Source organism: Sus scrofa, chromosome 4, assembly GCF_054392235.1.
Source record: "Sus scrofa isolate SSC_HxYL_T2T_F1_AM1 chromosome 4, Sscrofa_HxYL_maternal_Yorkshire_Landrace_v2.0, whole genome shotgun sequence".
Classification (NCBI taxonomy): domain Eukaryota; kingdom Metazoa; phylum Chordata; class Mammalia; order Artiodactyla; family Suidae; genus Sus; species Sus scrofa.
In genome coordinates, this window is record NC_139386.1 from 17,642,536 (window position 1) to 17,655,078 (window position 12,543).

Sequence of the window (12,543 nt, forward strand, 5' to 3'; positions counted from 1 at the left end):
TTCCTCACAGCACAGCATATAATTGCCTGATTGGTTTTCATGGCTTGTCTCCATTAAGTTATGAACTTCTTGCCAGCAGCGTCATCTTCATTTTTTATCTCCCATTGTAGGGAACATGGCAGGCCTCTGTCCCATTCAATGAGATCCCATGGGATTGATTTAGTAGGAACTGATGGCAGCTCATGAAGTCATTTGCCTCTGCTGCTTCTCGAATCCCAGTGAACTGAACAACTTATTTGATTTACCTTTAACCAGAATTGTATCGTCAGTTTAGTGTCTTGAGATCCTCAGTTAAAACAGAAAACAGGATTAAGAGTTATTATGAGGGATTTAGAAGCAGAATGGTAGAGACATGCAAATCAGTACCGAGAATCTACCTCACCAAAAGCTCTGATTTTGTAAAGTTTCTATCCTTTTCTTTTAGGAGTCAACCTGATGAATTGAACACAAGCAGACTGGTTTAATCAACAAGCTCCTGGAATACATATGAACTCCCTAACTCTCTGGGTGCTTTTAATTCTGTAAGTGTCTTCTGGAAGAGCCTTGCCTTATCCACAAAAGCAAGCAGAATGAAAGAAGGCAGCAATTGCTCATGTGCGCTTAGTTCATGTGCTCTTAACAGTTTTTTTAAAGGGCTTTTTAAAGAGCTTTTAATATGGTAATCCTTTTCTGTAAAAGCATACTTAAAAAGAAAATGCTTAATGATTTTTTAAAAAGGTAGCAAATGGCTCTATCACATTTCTAGAAAGTATTTGTACACTAAAAATATTTCAGTGCAGATTGGTGTCATATTTTTTTCTTTGAAAAGCAGAGTGACCTCTTCATGATTTTTAATTGTCTTTAAAACAAAGAAACACAAAGTGATGTTCCAGACAAAGTAGTACTTTTACAATTGTGGATTCTCGTTAAGATCCATTTTGCATTGGGAAAATGATGAGCCACATTAAAATCATGTAAATAATTGTAAATAAATTCATCACACTATGAAAATGCTCCAGGTTTGGAAGGCAGGGGGACTTCATGGACTCTGTGCCTTTCCTTCCCTGTGGGTCCTTGGAAATACTTGTCTCACTAGGCTTCCGGTTCTCTGGGCCGGTCTTGGTTACTCTCAAGGGTGGATGTGAAGATTAAAACAGAAAATGCACATACAATCCTGAGTATAGTGCCTGATACCTAGAAATGCACAGTAAACATTTCTATTTATCGGTAAATATATACACATATAGTTCTGTTTCAGGTACTGTATCAGGCCATAATGACAAAAAAAGATAAGAAAAAGGATCCTGAGAGTTCTCTGATACCTCAGGCGGTTAAGAATCAGGTGTTGTCACTGCTGTGGCTCTATCTATGGCTGTGGTGCAGATTTGATCCCTAGCTGGGGAACTTTCATATACTGTGGGCACAGCCGAGAGAGAGAGAGAGAGAGAGAGAGAGAAAAGGAAGGAAGGAAGGAAGGAAGGAAGGAAGGAAGGAAGGAAGGAAGGAAGAAAGGAAGGAAAGGAAGAAAGAAAGGAAGAAAAGAAAGAAAGAAAGAAAGAAAGGAAGAAAGAAAGAAAGGAAGAAAAGAAAGAAAGAAAGAAAGAAAGAAAGAAAGAAAGAAAGAAAGAAAGAAAGAAAGAAAGAAAGAAAGAAAGGAAAGAAAAGAAAGAAAGGAAGGAAGAAAAATGAGGGAGGGAGGGAGGAAGGGAGAGAGAGAAAGAGAGAGAGAAAGAGGGAGGAAGGAAGGAAAAAGTATCCTGTCCTTACCCCTACTTTGTTTAGAGGAGGTCAAGAAAAGAATTAAAAGTATCTTCCAATGACTGGCAGCCAGGAAATGTAGACACTGGAAGCAAATATAAATCTTCATGACTCTGAAACTCCAGTTGATCAGAATACTCTCTTGATACTTAAAAAGCTGGAGATTCTAATTGCCAAAAGACGTTTGCAGCCTTATGCTAATCACCTAATTTCCAGTTTGGAGCTTCAGGTGGCCTGAAGTTTACCAACAAGGGAAGTGGATGCCTAATTTCTTTGACTGTGCTGTCCTGGATTGGTGACCTGAACAAACGTTTTTCTCAGGCCTCAGTGGGCTTTCTTCTTTGTCGTCAAAGCAACTCCTCTTTACTCTTTCAGAGTCAGTTCAAAAGTTACCTCCTCTCTGTTTTTCACTATTTACCCACACACGCTCAGCAGCATTAACTATACTGTTGTTAGTTTTTTCTTTTTTTTTTTTTCTTTTTGCTTTTTAGGGTCACACCCACGGCATATGGAAGTTCTCAGGCTAGGGGTACAATTGGAGCTGCAGCTGCCAGCCTACACCACAGCCACAGCAACACCAGATCCAAGCCACATCTGTGACCTACACCACAGCTCATAGCAATACTGCATCCCCACCAAGCGAGGCCAGGGATCAAACCCACATCCTCATGAATACTAGTCGGATTCATTTCTGCTTCCCCAAAATGGGAACTGTTGGAGGCATGAATATGCGACGTGTCAAAGAATGGAAAGAAAAGACTGGCTCCATAGCGTGGCTGTAGAGGTCAGTCTATACTTTACAAAGTCTTGTGACTGTCTCATGACCCTTGAGGCAAAACAAATGAGAACAACATCAAAGGATGGCATCTTGAAAACAAGATTGCGGGAGCATTGATGTTGCTGATGGAAAACCATCAGCTCTGACATTCTCAGGACTGGAGCCTTGGGGGATTTATGGGAGAGGCCTTAGAAGGCTTGAAGCAAACAATAAATTATGGCCTGAGAGGGCTGAAACATTTATGATTACTTTATGTGCTTAAGAATGACTGTCCTAGCATATCTTGCTTCCAATAAGTTTGAAGTAAAATAACTATGTATCCCCTGCACGTACAAGGAAGGAGAAAATAGTAAAGAAAAACCATGATTGGCTCAGAGGGTTGCTGTTGCCTCTTGAAGGCAGCAGCCCCCTGATCCCCACTCTATTTCTGTGTCTCTTTCTTCTTATTTCTGCGTCAGGCACCGCTGACTTTGGGACCTAGGTTAACGAGCAGGCCTCGTCAGGGAACTCCATTTTTGTTTTTGTTTTCAAATGGCACTCTATCATACACTTCCACTTAGTACGAATGGCAAATAGTGATAAACTAATGTGTGTATTATATATTCTCAAAACATGAAACATAGGCTACCATGTCCAACAGTATTGATAGGTGAATCCTCATTAGATACATGTTTTTTGTTTTTTCGTGTTTTTTTGTTTGTTTGGACATTCAGTAAGGATTTTCTCATGGGACCAGGTTTAAGTCTGTCACTCATTGTGTGAGCCTAAATTTCTAGAACTTTCTTTAGCTACAAATTGTTAATTGGGGCTATGTAACTAAATTCTGTGAATCCAGAACATCAAGTCAATTAAAATGTGCGGTTTTATGCTCCTTTTATTTCAAACATTAGAAAACCAGAGCTCAGAGAGTTTACAGGTTGTTAATAAGTGTTGAGGAGAAAGACCTTGGTGTTTCAGAGAACAGGCTTCAGGGACCAGGTGCTCAGGTTCGAATCTGGCCTCCACTGCTTGCTTGCTTGCTCTGCGCCTTAATGCAAGTTGTTTAAACTTTCTGCACTTTTAAAATCATCTACAATAATAATGTCTATGCATAACGTTGATATAAATATTCAATTCCTTAATATACATAAAGTGCTAAGGACAGTGCCGGATTCATAAGCTGCATTAACTGTCAGCTCCCATTCTTACAAATCACCTTAACACCAGTTAACAAGACAGAAGGTCCTGGCCACATAAACAGTGCTTTTAAAACTGTACCACCTGTCCTCTAATATAGTGGGTTATTAACAATCAACATACATGGATATATATACAGACATATTGGGTCTGCCATGTATTCTGTACTGTGCTAAGCACCCTACTACCTTTTCTCTTCAAGTGTCACAATGATCCTATAAGGTGAGTATTACAGCATGACCTTCCTGCAATTTCAAAATTAAAGAAGCTCTGAACACTGTGTCTCATAATTCAGTGGATAACTTAACTTGAACTCCTCCAGAGGCAGAATCTGACTTGAATTGACATAAGGCTATTTATAGGCTTTATTCCATTTAGTGTGAACATTTTTGTGACTCACTAGAGAAATTTAATATTTTTTATAATGGAATGCTGTTCCAGGTCCCCTCAGGATGCTAACAGTTAATATACATTATTAGGCTTTTAGTTAATATATAGTGATTTCACTTCATTGCCTTTTATCACTTGAAACTGCTGAATTCTATCAATTTTGGATGATGTAAATATTTTATACTTTTTTTTTTGTCTTTTTGTCTTTTTCTAGGGCCACACCTGCAGCATATGGAGGTTCCCAGGCTAGGGGTGTAATCAGAGCTATAGCCACCGGCCCATGCCAGAGCCACAGCAACGCAGGATCCCAGCCACGTCTGCAACCTACACCACAGCTCACGGCAATGCCGGATCCTTAACCCACAGAGCGAGGCCAGGGATCGAACCCCACAACCTCATGGTTCCTAGTCAGATTTGTTAACCACCGAGTAACGACGGGAACTCCCTATTTTATACCGATTGTGGTAACAGTTGTACAAACACTGTCAATTTACTAAAAATCATTGATTAATACACTTAAAACAGATCAATGTTACAGTATATAAATCATATCTTAATACAGCTATGCTCAAAAGGCCAGTTAAAGAAAAAAGAAAAGTTCCCATTGTGGTGAGTGGGTTAAGAGTCAAACATAGTGTCTGTGAATACGCAGTTTTGATCCCTGGCCTCTCTCAGTGGGTTAAGTATCCTGAGTTGGAGTTTCCATTGCAGCTCAGCAGGTTAAGAACCTGACAAGCATCCATGAGGATGCAGGTTTGATCCCTGGCCTCGCACAGTGTGTTAAGGATCTGGCCTTGCCATAAGTTGTGGTGTAGGTCATAGAGGTGGTTCAGATCTGGAATTGCTGTGGCTGTAGCATAGGCTGGCAGCTGTAGCTCCAATTCGTCCCCTGGCCTACGAACTTCTATATGCTACAGGTACAGCCCTAAAAACGAAAAAGAAAAAATATATCTCATTATCAGAAATAATAAAGTTAATAAAGAAACATCCATAATCTTTCAAGTTTAATATTGCCATTGACATGGTGTTCAGTGTTTTACTTGTGTGCTATCTTTATATGGTTTTATTTTATTTTATTTTATTTATTTTTTGTCTTTTGTCTTTTTTTAGGGCTGCAGCCTTGGCATATGGAGGTTCCCAAGCTAAGGGTCCAATTAGAGCTACAGCTGCTGGCCTTCACCACAGCAACAGCAACGTGGGAGCCAAGCCGCATCTGCAACCTACACCATAGCTCATGGCAACGCTGGATCCTTAACCCACTGAACGAGGCTAGGGATCGAACCCGCAACCTCATGGTTACTAGTTGGGTTTGTTAACCACTTAGCCACTATGGGAACTCCAGGGTTTTAGTTTATAATGATGTATTAAGGAGTTCTGCAACAGTTTTCACAAAAAAGGAAAGGAAACAACAAAAATGTACTGAAAAGAATAGTAAAGGGAATTCATGAAAAATCAATAAAATTGAAAAATAAGTCCAAATACCACCTTTTTAATAATTTTCCTGAGTTATCCCACTCCATCAGAATTTATTTTCTCCCTTTACGTTTCCATACTTTATGACTTTATAATAAAATTTAATAATATGTTCTAGTCATCTGCACCTGTCATATAGCATAGTCAGCCCTTTGACAGCAAAGACAGTTTTATTCATTTTTGTATTACTTGTGGCACATAAAGAATGCTTAAGTAGTGGTCAACTGAGTAACTGAATTATATTGAACTACTTCCTCAATAAAACTTATATACATAATTTTTTTTTCAAAATTCCAAAATACATCTGATCCTGGGTTTTGATTAAGGGATTATTGGTCATTATTGTCATACCAGTTTTATAAAAATAGAAACCAAAGGTTGGAAATGTTAAATTACTGCCTCAAGATGACACCACTATTAAATGGTGGAGCTGGTATTCCAATTCGCGTCTGGCAGATTTAGAACCCAAATCCTAGTCTGCTCCTTTTGAAGATCTTCAAAATTGTGGGTATATGGAGTTCCCATCGTGGCGCAGTGGGAGTTCCCATCGTGGCACAGTGGTTAACGAATCCCTGACTAGGAACCATGAGGTTGAGCGTTCGATCCCTGGCCTTGCTCAGTGGGTTGAGGATCTGGCGTTGCCTTGAGCTGTGGTGTAGGTTGCAGACACAGCTCCACAGCTCCGATTAGACCCCTAGCCTGGGAACCTCCACATGCCACGGGAGTGGCTCAAGAAATGGCAAAAAGACAAAAAAAAGAAAAAGAAAAGAAATTGTGGGTATAATATTAACAAATAAGTGATGTTGAGAAAGAAAATATATCCTGTAATTTACCTGTCAATGCTACAGAAATTAAACTTTTTCTAACAGAGTTGGGAATTTTCGTAATGTGGGGGGATTAGAACATTAATCAATCTCGCTTCTTCTCTTCAGAGTCTACTTGCTCTATAAGAATACTCACAACTCTGGTCTGTATTCCTCTCTTTGTCTATTCTTTTTAAATTGTAAGAATCACCCGGACTAAACTCAACAGCCAGAATCAGATAAGACAGTAAAGAACCAAAATGAAAACATTTATCACCAATTGGATTTTCTTTTTATCATCAAGCTCGTTAACAAATTATCTCCCAAAGCTCATCTTCTCCTGGTTGAATCGGAATATGATGAGGCCATGAGATGATCTGTCAGAGTTAAAAAGCAATAAATATAGTGCTGTTCAGTTTCCTGGGAAAGATCAAATATTTTGAGTTTGACTTCCTTTCTATCCCTAAAAAACATTTCAGAAGGAAAAGACTGATGGATTCCTCATTGGTCTTTTTCCTTTGTATGTTTTGTTAGTTTTTTTTTTTTTTTTTTTTTTTTTTTTAAGCCGGGCTGTGAAAAGTTGTTGTTCATTAATGAAACTCAGAAAGTAGTCAGATCCCTTTGAAGTTTAAGGCAGCATCTGTTCCACTGTCCAAAGACAGTAGAGAAATTAAAATCTCCATCACATGGGTTTCAATGTAATTCAAGATATTGCCACCCAGAAGCTGCAGGTGCAAGGATATAGTTAGAGTTTATCTTAGCAAGGAGGTCCTGCTGTGTAGCACTGGGGACCCCATCTAGTCACTTATGATGGAGCATGATAATGTGAGAAAAAAGAATGTATACATGTATGTGTGATGGGATCACCTTGCTGTACAGTAGAAAATGGCCAGAACGCTGTAAACCAGCCATAATAAAAAAATAAATAAATAAAACTCTTAAAAAAAAAAAAAAAAGGATAGAGTTTAGTCAATAATAATAAGGGCTTTTTTTTTTTTTTTTTTTTTTTTTTTTTGGTCTTCTTAGGGCCACAGTTGTGGCATATGGCAGTTCCCAAGCTAAGGGTTGAATCAGAGCTGTATCCACAACAGCCACAGCAATGCCAGATCCTTAACCCACCGAGCGAGGTCAGGGATCAAACCTGCGTCCTCATAGTTTCTAGTCAGATTCATTTCCACTGAGCCACAAGGGGAACTCTGAAATAGAAATACTCACATTTATAGTGAAAAACTTCAACATCTTTCAACAATTGAGAGAAACAGATAGAAAATCAGCAAACTAATAGCCCTCAATAACATCAACCAACAGAATCTAAGGAACATTTATAGAACATTACACCCACCAAGGAGTTCCTGTTGTTGCTCAGCAGAAACAAATCTGACTAGGAACCACGAGGTTGTGGGTTTGATCCCTGGCCTCGCCCAGTGGGTTAAGGATCCAGCTTTGCCTTGAGCTGTGGTGTAGTTCGCAGACAAGGCTCGGATCCTGTGTTGCTGTGACATAGGCTGGCATCCACAGCTCTGATTCAACCCCTAGCTTGGGAACATCCATGTGCCTCAGGTGCAGCCCTAGAAAGCAAAAAAACACCATAAAATTACACCCACCAAGAGCTTCAAGTACCCATAGAACACATTCCTGGATGGAATATACCATGAACCATAAAACAAATCTCAACAAAATGTAAAGAAGTGAAATCATAGAGTGTATTTTCTGGCCACGAAATACTCAAAACCAGAAGTTGATAACAGAAAGGGAAGAAAACCTCTAAATATGTGAAAACTAAACAACACGCTTTTATTTTTTTAAATTTTTTTTTTTTTTTTTTTTTGTCTTTTTGCTATTTCTTGGGCCGCTCTCGCGGCATATGGAGGTTCCCAGGCTAGGGGTCCAATTGGAGCTGTAGCCACCGGCCTACGCCAGAGCCACAGCAACGCGGGATCCGAGCCGCGTCTGCAACCTACACCACAGCCCACGGCAACGCCGGATCGTCAACCCACTGAGCAAGGGCAGGGACCGAACCCGCAACCTCATGGTTCCTAGTCGGATTCGTTAACCACTGCGCCACGACGGGAACTCCAACAACATGCTTTTAAACAATGCATGAGTCAAAGGGGTACTTTCAAGGTAAGTCAAAAAGTATACTTTAAAGAATGAAGAAAGTACAGTGTATCAAAATATGTGGGATATAATTAAAACAGTGCTGAGAGGGAAACACAGTTCTACATTCTTACATTAAAAAAGAAGAACAATCTTAACAATTATGAGAATTTTAAAAAACTCTAGCTATTAATTTTGATTAATCCATGTATTCTTATAATCATATCTGTTGTAATTCTTTTCTACAACTACTGTTATAAATTCATGTGACAAAGAGATCAAAAAGGGTTAATTGCCAAAACGAGTAACGCATCAAAAATGTAAGAAATATAGAAATACCTACAACTTAGCAGTAGTAAAATAGCAACATATTAAATTGGCTTTCATTTGCTGTATATTATTCATCATTTCCAAATTTCTATTAGTTTTTTTTTATTTCTTTTTTTGGTTTGGCTTTCTTTTTTGTTGAAAAATTGTTTAAGAAAAAAATATAGAATCTTGTATGTGTGCACGTATATTAGTCAGCATGGACATCTGTCTCTTTTTTTTGCTTTTTAGGGCCACATTGGCAGCACATGAAGGCTCCCAGGCTAGGGCTCAAATTGGAGCTACAGCTGCCAGTCTATGTCACATCCACAGCAACGTAGGAACCAAGCCACGTCTGCGACCTACACCACAGTTCACAGGCAATGCTGGATCCTTACCCCACTGAGTGAGGCCAGGGATCAAACCTGCAACCTCATGGTTACTAGTCGGATTCATTTCCGATGTGCCACAATGGGAACTCCAAAATCTGTCTTTTTTTATTCAAGTAAGCTGAATACTCTTATATCTGTTATATTGTCATTATAATTAGACTTATTTTTACCTCTGATTTCATATAGTCTCTCTCTCATACAATTATATTTGTGGAAAGAAAAATGACATTTTATATTCGTGCCCTTCGCCTATCTCACATTGGGTGGTTATATACGGAATTCATTTATGATTGAAAGACCTATTTATAAATACCGAGGGCCTGAAAGAGGAAATGGTAGGTGAGATAAAGAGGGGAGAATAAACTTGAGAAATAATTAGAAGGTAAAATTAAAACAATCTGAATGTTGGAGTTCCCGTTGAGGCTCAGCGATAACGAACCTGACTAGGGTATCCATGAGGATGAGGATTCGATCCATGGCCTCGCTCTGTGGGTTAAGCATCCAGCATTGCTGTGAGCTGTGGTGTAGGTCAAAGACGTGGCTCAGATCTGGCGTCGCTGTGGCTGTGGTGTAGACTGGCAGCTCCAGCTCCAATTCAACCCCTAGTGCAGCCCTGAAAAAACAAAAAAAGAACAACAACAAAGTATAATAATAATATTTTATAGCTATATTAACCTTTTTTATGTTTGCCTCTACAAAGGAAAGTAATATTTGTAAAAGTTCGACTAAGCACAATTTATGCCAATTTGTTTACACTCTTATTGTTACACCACAATTACTTTCCCCCACTGATTTTTACTGCTGCCATTTCAAAAAATAAAAAACAAAACCTCTTAGCCTTTTAGAATTTCAAAATATAAATAGGACAATTTGAAGAGAGGAAAAAGAACAAGGAAACTTTGAAGGCTGGTTTAACCTTAATTGTGTTCATTACTTGCAGAGGTTCTAGGATGGTTAAAATTTCATCTATCAAAATTTTAAAAAGGCCGTGACAGTCATTGTTAAAAAATAATATATTGTAGATGATATTAAACTCCCTTTCTCATTTCCTCCTCCCCCTTTTTGATTTTTTAAAAATTTTTAAAATGTATTTAATTGTTTATCTTTTTGGCCATGCCAGTGGCATGCAAAAGTTTCCTGGCCAGGAATCAAACCTGCGACACAGCTGTGGTTAGAGCCACAGCAGTGACAGTACTAGACCTTTAAGCCACTGAGCCACCAGGGAACTCCTCCTCTCCTCTCTTTGTGTACATATATATATACACAGAATCAAGCATGATTCAGGCAGTATACTTGGTGCTAAGGATTAATCCCAAAAATGGGGTAGGAGTTCCTACTGTGGCTCAGAAGGTTAAGAACCTAATGTTGTCTCTCTGAGGATGCAGGATCCCTGGCCTCCGTCAGTGGGTTAAGTACCCGGCATTGACACTAACTGTTGCGCAGGTTGTAGAAGCAGCTCAGATCTGTTCTTGCCATGGCTGTGACATAGGCCACAGCTGCAGCTTCAACTTGAGCCCTAGCCCTGGAGCTTCCATGTGCCACATTCTACAGGTGTGGCAATAAAAGAAACAAAAGTTGGGGTGGGTAGAATCTGTTCCCAAAGTGAACCACATGTGTTAGAGTAGGCAAGATATATTCCTTCCTCATCTAAACAAGGCAAAAATTTTTTAACAAATTTGCAATCTTCACCAACTGGGAAAAGGCAAAGCAGGTTTCTTAGAAAAATGCCTAGTCATGCTCAGGTGTAGCTGGTCAGTTAGAGGTCACTGCAGAAACAGAAGGTGTTAGTCTTCTCCAGTTTGTGTTTTCTGGTAAGAGGAGGGTCCTTCTGTACAAACAGCTATTCTAGGAAACCAATTCCTGACGCAGAGTTCTTTATTAAGATGAAATGGTGGAAAACAGTTATTTAGCTAATAGAGTGGCGTGTTTAAGAAAACACTGGACTTGTGGCAAGACAAAGTAGGAGGCACCTCCCCCAGGAGGAAGGAGGTCACAAGGTCACATGGCCTTGGCCTTGGGCAAGTATTTTTTCTGATTCTAAGATTCCCCATCTGCCAAATGGATGCAGTGATATCCGTTTTATCTTCTCAAAGCATTTCCAGGAAGGAAGAACAACTAAACACAGGTAATCTTCACTGCAAATGTCTCGAACTCTGTGTATTTCATGCCTTACCATTTCCTTTTTTTAAAAAATTTTTGTCTGTGTAAAGAAGTAGGCTAAATAGGGATTGCCTCCTCTGAGAACGTCCAACCACAGCACTGCATTAGGTCAGTTATGTAAATAAATACTAACTAACCAATCATAAATTTACTCTTGAATTTATTCATTCAGCCAATATTTATGACATAGCTGTTGTTTTTAAGGCTTTTAATCAGGTGCTCCAAGAGATATAAAAATCAGTGACAATTCCTTTGATATCACAGAAATTTTAGTTTTAAGAATTTATCTCAAGGGGGCAATTGTACATACCTAAAAAGACTTAAAATGAAGGTCATGTCTTCAGCACTTTTATAATAGGTAAGAAAGAACAAAATAAACTATCACGCAAAAGGGATTGGTTAGATACATTCTAAAGTATTCCTACTACAAAATAATAGGCAGTTTTTAAAAGGACTATGATGATCTCTGTATCATTAACAGAAAATATATAAAATATTCAGTTAAAGGAAGAAAAAAGTTACGAAAAGTAAAGGGTTCCTCTTTATGTAACTTCTGTATATCAATCCATGTGTTTTAATGAAAACATTGGCAACGTTTCTGAGTTTTTACTGTTTTTATACTCTTGTGGAGTGACTCATTTACAATGAATAAACACATCTTCTACAAAAACAATAAAGCTGAAAGAATGGAAAGGAAATAAATGGCACAAGCCTAGCTTTCAAAGATGCCGCAACCAAAACTAGAGAGATTGCATATGTAAACATGGCTATAAAATTAGCAAAGGATAAGTAGGATGGGAAAGATAGGCATGGGGTATCATGAGAAATAAGAAGACAGAGAGGGAGTTCCCGCTGTGGCACAGCGAAAAGGAATCTGACTAGCATCCCTGAGGATCCAGTTTAGATCCCTGGCCTCGCTCAGTGGGTTAAGGACCTGGCATTGCCATGAGCTGTGGTGTAGGTTGCAGACACGGCTCAGATCTGGTGTTGCTGTGGCTGTGGTGTAGGCCAGTGGTTACAGCTCTGATTTGACCCCTAGCCTGGGAATCTCCATATGCCATGAGTGTGGCCCTAAAAAAAAGAGACCAAAAAAAAAAAAAAAAAAAAGGAGGAGGGAGAGAGAAGAATACTGTTGCAGGCAGAGATGGGAAAAGCGTTTTTAAGCAGAAAGGACACAGGGATTAGGAGGTATGGAGATGGAAATGTGCTCTAAGTTGCTTAATAGTAAGTG